A 9,350-nucleotide genomic window follows, 5' to 3' on the forward strand; every position below is an offset into this window, starting at 1 on the left:
GGAGCTTGCAGTGAGCCGAGATCGGGCCACTGCACTCCAGCCTGGGTGACAGAGGGAGGCTCCGTCTCCAAAAAACAAAACAAAAAAAACCCATAAAGCAGGGACACAAAGCAAATGAGACAGAACAAACAGAGGAAAGGCTACTGAACGTGAGATGTCAGGCAATTTGTGGAAGACGGCGGTGATGGAGGAGGAATAGCTGAGGTGCATTGAGCGAAGTCTTCACATTCATGCATGGGTCGCTGCGGAGGCTTTGGAGTCTTGAGACTGGAGAAAGGAGAATCGATTGCCAGGAGCTTCAGAGCAGCATAGTATATGGAGTAGTTAGGCCCTGCCCTCCCTAGCTCACACTGCCACTACCAATTCCCCATCCCTGTGTGAAGCATCAGGGATAGTCTTAGGCTACATTGAATCAGAGATACTCTGGACTCAGGGATTAGGCCCAGGAGAGAGGATGAAACTCCACCGAAAGAACAGGTGAAACCCTCCTGGACTATTCCCTGACATAACTCCCAGGGAACCTACAGCTAGGGACTGGCTCCTTAGGCAAGGGTTTGGAGATTCTTATCTGCAGAAATTCAGTCCAGAAAATGACTGATTGGCAGAGTCCCTGTTGAAATGGTAAGACTCCCCACTCTGTTACCTCAGAGGGATGCCAGTCAAGGAAAAAGCACACCCTGTCTACACTCAGGGTTTAACTTGGAAACTGGACCCACCGTTTTTAAATATAAATGAATTATTTGTTTCATATATAATGTATATATATGAAATAAATATATATATTTCTTAAATATAAATGAGTAATGAAGGGCCACCCGATATTTGAGGATATCCACTAACATAAAATATAGAATAAAATATAGAGATCAAAACAGAGAAAGGGGCTAAAGGGGCTCAGAGAAGATACAGATATTTCAGGAAGCAAATGAAAAGCTTTTAAAAACCTGTAGTAACTTCAGAGAGATGAGAGACACTGTTGTATATATAAAATAAAAAGTATTCTGTAGAACAGGAACAATTAGAAAATAAGGAGGTATTGGAAATTAAACGTATAGAAGAATATGAAATGATTCAGAGGTATAGAAGTGAAACTTTCTAGAAAGTAGATAGTCCAAACGTTTTCACACTGCTGATAAAGACACACCCAAGATTGAATAATTTATTTAAAAAAGAGGTTTAATGGACTTACAGTTTCACATGGCTGGGGAGGCCTCATAATCATGGCAGAAAGCAAGGAAAGAACAAAGTCACATCTTACGTGGTGGCAGGCAAAGAGAGAATGAGAAGCAAGCAAAAGGGATTTCCCCTTATAAAACTGTCAGATCTCATGAGACTTATTCACTCCCATGAGAACAGTATGGGGGAAACCACCCCCCATGATTCAAGTATCTCCCACTGGGTCCCTCCCACAACACATGGAAATTATGGGAGCTACAATTTAAGATGAGATTTGGATGGGAACACAGCCAAACCATATTAGATGGAGATGGGGTGAGGTGAGAAATGTAGTGGATTAATCCACGAGGTTCCACGTTTTACCACAGGCATGCCAGAAGGAGAAAACAAGAAAAAAATGGTTCAGAGACAAGTACTAAAGAATAATAGAAGAAGAATTGTCAAAATGGAACAATGCTGTTTTCCAGATTTTGAGACACTATAAAGTGCCCAAAATGATGGGTAAGAAAAGATTCTCGTTAGCTCATTAGGGTTCTTTACTCTGAGACTTCAGAATACCAGGATTAAAGAGAAGATTCCAAAACATTCCAGAGGAGTAACACAGGTCACATGTAAAAGATCATACTTGGTAAAAAGAATAGTAGTGGCCTGAGACTGCAAGACTGGAAGCTAGAAGACAATGAAGTACAGCCTAAAAATTTTGAGGGAAAATTACATTTTACTTAAAATTCAATTACAAGTTTAACTCACAAACAAGTATGAGAGTAGCATTAAGACATTTTCAGACACACAAGGTCTCAACAAATTCACCTCCCATGTACCTTTTCTCAGGAAGCTACTAGAGAATGTGCTCTACAAAAATGAGGATGTAAACCAACAAAGAGGAAACCATGGGATCCAGGAAACGGGGGCTCCAACACAGGAGAGAGGCACAGGGATTTCGCAAGATGGTGTTAAAAAGAAGTCCCAGGACAACAGGTGGGCATCTGGCCTGGAAAACCCCTAGACCCCAGAGGGGCTGGACGGGAGGCTCCTCCACGGAAAAAGAGATCCAGGAGCCTAACCAGTGGGCTAATTGTGTAAAAAAAAATGGTTTCAATATAAGTTCTGTAGTTATTTTGGATAGTTCATGAACAGTTCATGATAGATACACAAAAGAGGTAAGCAAAATAAAAGACAACACCAGGAAAAATAAGATGTTGAACAACATCGAACACATACTCTTTTACTACTTGTCTCGGTAGTAAACAATATTATATGGTCATAGTAAGGTAAACTAGAATATCAGTTTAACCCCAAGTTGCTATTTAACCCACTGGAAAGATCAGGGAAGAAAACTTGGGAGCATGTGATAGTATCAGAGTGCTAAATTTTCCTCATTCTGCATAGTAGTAAGACAGATAATCTCTAAAAATGATAACTTAATAAATATTAGTATACACACAGTACTTAAGTATAGGGATAGCATAGTTCAAAGTGGTTTCCTCTCCCATGGTGAAATTCAACCTCCTCGTTACAGTTGCTGGACAGTGCTAGTTTTCCTGTGCTGGACAAGACTATAGATTAACCAAACCAAGAACAATTGGTTGCAGCGAAAGTCTTACCTATATAATCTGGAAAATAAACATCTTTCATAATAAAAACAAAAAAAAAACAAAAAAAAGTTTCCCTTGAGAAGCAGGAAGGGGGAGTGGCAGGCAAAGTGGGGGAAGGGAGTATTCTTTTTTGATTATAGACCTTGTATTACTATTCACCTTTTTAAACTATGGGCATATATTACTTTAACAAATGCTAAGCTGATTTTTAAAAATTACTGGAAAAAGAAGTAGAAATTATAAAACCAACATGCACAGTGCTCCCCTACCCCCACCAAATAAAGCAAAAACAAAAGAGGAAGAAGCTGATGGTAATTTTTTAATCTTTTAAAACTCGTTTATCTATCTCCTATCTAATAGCAAAGTAGGACTCAGGACCCTCTGCCAGTCTTACTCCAACCAACATTTCCTGTCATCTACTCCCCACATTCTTTAAGCTAAGCAGGGCTACTTCATGTTTCCTATACAACACCTGTATTTTCCTTTACCTGGGCCTTTGCTTGTAGTGCAATTATTGTTCACCTTCCATTCACACATATTCCTAACACACACACACACTCACATACACTTATCCTTTACCAAGGTCCCCTTGTAGCACCTCCATCCCTTGCACACTTCCCTACCTGTTTACATGTTGGCTCTAAAAGCTCTCTGAGGGATCTTTGAGGGACCCTGGATAATAGTGTTCTCCCCTTTCATTTCATTCCTGCTGTATTGCCTTTAACACCAGAGGACAAGAATCATATTGCACTGGTATTTGTTCCTCCTATAGTGCCAGGCAGAGTGCTGGCATATTCCAGGGTTCGCCTCAGATATTAATCAATTGGAGAAATTAATCTTGCATTAAAGGTGAAATCCACTCTGTCATATGGTCCACTGCTCCACATCTCTATCTGCGAAAGTAAACATCACTAGAATGTATGGCTTTTTGTTTTTAAGGAAGCTCATGTGCTTTCCTCCTAAGCATGGAGAGCATGCACAGAGGGTAAACCGCACCCTAAAAGTTTGCTTATACTTCCTTCGTGGGGAATGTGGAAAGGTTGCAAGTTTTTATTGGACTCTGCAAGGTTACAGGTAGCTTGGCACTGATGTTGCTGTGGGAAGGATGTCACTTAGGTCTCCAACTGAAGAATCACCTACATATGACCCTGGGCCTGGTGGACAACAGCACAGCCTAAGATATGGCAGGAAAATGGAAACCCTGTCATGAGGCCAGAACAGGAAAATAAAAAAGGAAGTTCACGAATACTGAATGATAATAGCAAGCGTAGCACAGCTGGGACTTTCATTCATAGCTTCCCATGCTTAGTTTAGGTTTCCTTCTATTTAATCAGGCTTTATACCACAAGCCCCAAGTCTCTTTTATAACCATTCAAATGATCATCTAACAGACTATAACAGGATTAATCTAAAACATCCGCCTATGGAAATAACAAAAGCCCAGCAATATTATGACACATGCAAACAATGGAGTGCAGTGGAGACTTTAAAAAGAATAAGGCAGGCTGGGGCGATGGCTCATGCCTGTAATCCCAACACTTCGGGAGGATGAGGTGGGTGGATCACTTGAGGTCAGGAGTTTGAGACCAACCTGGTCAACATAGGGAAACCCAATCTCTACTAAAAATACAAAAATTAGCCAGGCGTGGTGGCGGGCACCTGTAATCCCAGCTACCCGGGAGGCTGAGGCAGGAAAAGGGCTTGAACCCAGGAGACAGAGGTTGCAGTGAGCCGAGATCATGCCACTGCACTCCATCCTGGGTGACAGAGAGAGACTCCATCTCAAAATAAATAGATAGATACAATGATAGACTGGATAAAGAAAATGTAGCACATATGCACCATGGAATACTATGCAGCCATAAAAAAGGATAAGTTCATGTTCTTTGTAGGGACATGGATGAAGCCGGAAACCATCATCCTCAGAGAACTAACACAAGAACAGAAAACCAAACACTGCATGTTCTCACTCATAAGTGGGAGCTCAACAATTAGAACACATGGACACAGGGAGGGGAACATCACACACTGGGGCCTGTTCGGGGGTGGGGGGCAAGGGGAGGAGAGCATTAGGAGAAATACCTAATGTAGATGACGGGTTGATGGGTGCAGCAAACCACCATGGCACGTGTATACACGTTCTGCACATGTATCCCAGAACTTAAAGTATAATTTAAAAAGAGAGAGAGAGAGAAAGAAAAGAAAGGAGGAAGGAAAGAAAGAAAAAGATCTGTAAGCCCTGCTGTGGTGAAGCATTTAATACATACTGTTAAAGGAAAGAGTAAGTGTGGAATAGGATTACCTCCTTCAGGTCTCTACTCAACTGTCAGCTTTCCAATGAGGCCTTCCTTAACTACTGAATTCGTACTTGAAAACATTTTGTCCCCTCTCCCCTTTTTCTCCATTAGCATTTATCCCCATCTGACATAATCGATAACTTATTTGTTTATTTGTGATGTTATCTTCATACTGGAATATAATGTACACAAGGGATTTTGTCTGTTTTACTTACTGCTTTTCCCCAAGTGCCTAGAATAACCAAATGAATGAATTTATATGAGAAACGCTTATGATTTGCATAGAAACAGTTCTGGAAGGCTATACAAACTTCACAGTAGTTGTCTGTGAGCAGTAGAAGTAGGAGACTAGGAGCAAGACTCACTTTTTATTGTATATATCTTACCATGTACATGTATGTATCTTTTTTAAATAAAAACACTGGTTTTATAGGGAATCCCATTTAAAGTGTTTTGTGAAGGCTGTGATAAAATAATAACTTATTAATAAACACCATTTACTTCTAATTGTGAGATAATCAATACCATTCTGAATTTATCTTCTTTCCAGAGGTCAAGTTGTAAATGGGCCACTATTCAAGTTCATGAGCTTTATATTTTATGAAGCCTTTACCAACAGACTTTATTTTCCATCAGAGCAGTGCCATATGTACTTACATTGTGGTGGGGGAAAATTGGATTTTTAGGCCAGATACATTTATGTCTTCTACCTTTTAACTAAATGACCTAGAGCAGGTTACTTAACCAGCCTGCGTTCCCTTACCTATAAAATTGGGATAATTTTCCCACTAGCAAAGGCTGCCCTTAAAGCAAAACAAGACCAAATATATATATTCAATGCCTTGCAGCGTCTGGTTCAAGGTAGGACTCAGTATGTAAAGTCCTTCCCCTTTCCTGACAGAAGATGAGCCGGAGAGAACACCTGTAGTGATATTTTCCCTTCTAACTACTCAAAATGTGGTCCCAACATCACCAAGAAGTTTATGAGAAATGCAAAGTCTCAACCTTTACCTAATTGAATGAGTCAGAATCTGCAGTTTAACAAAATACCCGGGTGATCCCTGTGGACAGTGAAGTTTGAAAAGCTCTGTTTTCAGGTTTCTTATAGCAGTGTTTCAGACAGGCTTCTATTAATCATGTTGTTGCTGTTTAAAAAATTTCTGTATTTTACAATGCTTTGACATCTTGGGGCCTTGTGGACTTGGGATGCTCAACCTTCCAGGGTCAGCTGATTCCTAGAGACAGTAAACGTCTTGCCTGTGAGCTCGCCTTTGATATTCAAGCCAACCAATCCTGAGTCCATGCCACTACCTGCTTCCTTCTATCAGGCTCCTGCTATCCAGAATACTATTTACCTGCCCTGAATCACTCCAGGGCCAGGTACTGCATGTCTAGGAAACCCCCCTATGCCACAGAGCCTGCTGAAATGACTCAAATTAGCTGTCCTAAAGCTGCTTACTCTGTCTTGCCTGTTCTTTCCATGGAAACCATAATAAAGGCCCTTGTCCACATTTTCCCCTTCTTTCCTCTGCCTCCTACTGACCCTGGTGGCCCAGTATGGTCTGACATGCCTGCTTTTCTTGGGAACTGTGACAAACTGTCCTCTCAATGGCAGTCACCTCCTGATCTGTTGGCCTCGTCGTACCTGAATAAAACCAAAACCCCTGGTACATTTTCTTAAAAGACTGCCCTTGTAAGCTTCTTAGTTGAACTCTTCCTGCCATCTGCCACCCCCCACTTCACCTTGCAAATGTAAGGTTTATTTGGAGAGGTGTGAGGGTGTCCAGCAGAGCCCGATTTTCTGGCTGGGGATGGCCAACAAGCCAAAATCCATGAGGATACTAAGCTACCTCATCAGCCGGAACTTACTTTTAAATAAAGATGATCAGGGATAACCACACAGAAGGTTGTAAATCTGCTTAATATCGTATGACTATATTGAATGCCAATAATACTCCTTAAGCACAAGCTTTGAACACTTCCAAACTTGCTATTACAAATGATCAATTTTTGCTCATTTGCTATTACAAATGATTCCATTGCTATTAGAATGATTCCATTACCTCCGAGGTAATGGAACCATTTTAATTGAAACAAACTTATTTACGGTATTCTGAAGTGTCAAAAACAAGTGAAAACCTGCCATTCCATCCTTTCATCTTTCACTGTGGCCTCTTAATATGGCATATATGCTTTAGAGAGAAATAACTCCTGCCAGGGTGCAGCTATTATGTTACCAAGCAGCTTCCCTTCCCTTCCCACATTTGCGTTTACCTGTTGTCTCTTCGGTTGTAGAAAGAATCTTGATATATGGAAGTGAGCTGACTGAAGCTGAGGTTAATAAAAGCAAGTGTTAAAAGAACGTAAAAGGGACTTTTCTCTCTGTGACTCAAACAAAAAAAAAATACAATAAGAAGTATCTATTTTAGAAGTATTTCATGTTTGTTAGGGAAGACTGTGAGAATAGAAGATATGAACTTTTGCCTTATGAAAGTTATTTTACTACAGTTTTATTAAGAAATTAAAATGTGTTTAATACCTTTTCATTCAAAATATTAGAAAAGGAAACTTTCCACTGATTGTTTTATGATCATCAGTTTTGTTTCCATAAGAAATACACCCATTTATTATTACCTTAAAAAGAAACTGCAGGTAGCAGGATTTTGCTCCCCATAACTGGCCTTGTCAGATTGAACATTACTGCCCAAGCAGTGGATAAAATGTGACTTGTAGCCTGCATGAATCACAGTGTCCCCTGAAACCGCTTGTTTCTAGGAGGGATTTTGTTTGATCACTCCTTGACCCTTTTCCAAGAAACCTAATTTGCCCAAGGGAGTCTCACACTGGAAAACAGTGTTTGCGTCTGCTTAGGGAAATGTGCCTGAAATAATGACTTATTTAGAACTGAGAACAGAATGGAATGGAACGGATTGATAAGCCAGTTTGAGCAGGCAGAGAGCGACTTGGGCCTCTCAACTCTTATAAAAGGAGCTCAGCAGCGAAGCACTTTGCCTACACTGTATCTGGCAAGGCCCATCTTCATTCAACAAACATTGTCTCTGTGAACTCTGTGCAAAATTCTTACTCTTATAAATGCCTTAAGGCATGCCATTTCATTTTAAGTTTCACTGACACTTCTAAGATGGTGCGGATTTCGCGATTCAGCCCTGCAGACCCCAGTGTAGAAATTGCTCTCCAAGGTATGTTACCCGTTTTAAACTCAGTCGCGTCCATTTAGATGGCTGCAGAATGCTTGTTGGTGGTGATGCTGCTCAGAGTTAAAGTACTTTCTTGGCTGCCAGGAGAGTTGGCGAGTGTGCTGGTGCATGGATTACCCAAAGAGGGGGCTTGACTCAGCTTCTTTCTCACTTACTGAACTGAAAATGAACCAGCAGTCAAAAGTAGGGAGGTGACATCTCATCTAGAGGAATGAAGAATGATTTGAGGCAAAAAAGGGAAAAAAAGCAAAGAAAGAACTTTACCACTGGATTGCTCTTTGGGCTGCTGCATTTCCTGTTTCTTTTGCTTTTTCTTTTTTCTCTTCACTTTTCTGCCAATAAAATATAGTCGATTTGTCTTATAGCCTCAAGGCTAGTAACTCTTTGAAATGGCAAAGGTTTAAACAAAAATGCTCTTAAATTTTAAAAATCTGGAGCTAAGTTGATCTTCGTCTTAATCTTTCTTTGCCGTTTGAAGTTTTTAAAAAAATTAAACCATTGACGATATTTAAAGCTTGGCAAGGCCAAGCTTAAATAAAGTCTTATTTAGGTTCAGTGGTAATGAGAGTTTACCTTTTTTATTTTTAATTTAAATCTGTCTTTGCACAATTAGCAAATTATTAAATGACCTCTCCTGCAAAGTCTGCAAGCAATTGCCTGTTCCAGCTAATAAGAGAACATGTTTTACAAGGTTCATGTTGATTAATTGACAAATGCTGATAAAATCAAAGCAGTGGGAAAATGCAGTGCACCAGGCGCAGCATAAATTACTTCTGTTCAATAATGTTTCCAGTGGCTATACATTTATGGCTTACCTTTCAATAAATATTACTGTCTTAATTGAAACATCCATTGTAGAAATTTATCTCTGAAGATGATTGTCAGGAGCCACAGCTAGGACTAAACATTTCTATATCTGTGTATGCTTTTCTGCTCAATTAAAGACATTGATTGCTGTGAACATTTTAAAGATGAATGCTTTATATTTTGTATGAAAGGAACACAAACACATTTTAATATACTTGGAAAATCATACACTCTTGATTGACCTCAGTGTTCTCTAC

General features: G+C 40.0%; 1 protein-coding gene and 1 long non-coding RNA gene across 4 annotated transcripts in view; one reads left to right on the plus strand and one right to left on the minus strand.

Moving 5' to 3' along the window:
• The window catches only part of LOC105535509, an 11,115-nt gene extending 2,817 nt beyond the window's left edge, over positions 1 to 8,298 (minus strand). The window contains exons 1-2 of the long non-coding RNA XR_001005443.1: positions 8,202 to 8,298; positions 1,802 to 1,845 (exon numbers count right to left, since the gene is read on the minus strand). This is a non-coding gene — a long non-coding RNA (uncharacterized LOC105535509). The remainder of the gene's footprint in view (positions 1 to 1,801; positions 1,846 to 8,201) is intronic.
• Positions 1 to 9,350, plus strand: part of ENOX1 (ecto-NOX disulfide-thiol exchanger 1) — a 574,354-nt gene that overhangs the window by 330,034 nt on the left and 234,970 nt on the right. The gene's annotated exons all lie outside the window — the stretch shown is intronic.

This window comes from Mandrillus leucophaeus, unplaced genomic scaffold (assembly GCF_000951045.1).
Source record: "Mandrillus leucophaeus isolate KB7577 unplaced genomic scaffold, Mleu.le_1.0 Scaffold147, whole genome shotgun sequence".
Classification (NCBI taxonomy): domain Eukaryota; kingdom Metazoa; phylum Chordata; class Mammalia; order Primates; family Cercopithecidae; genus Mandrillus; species Mandrillus leucophaeus.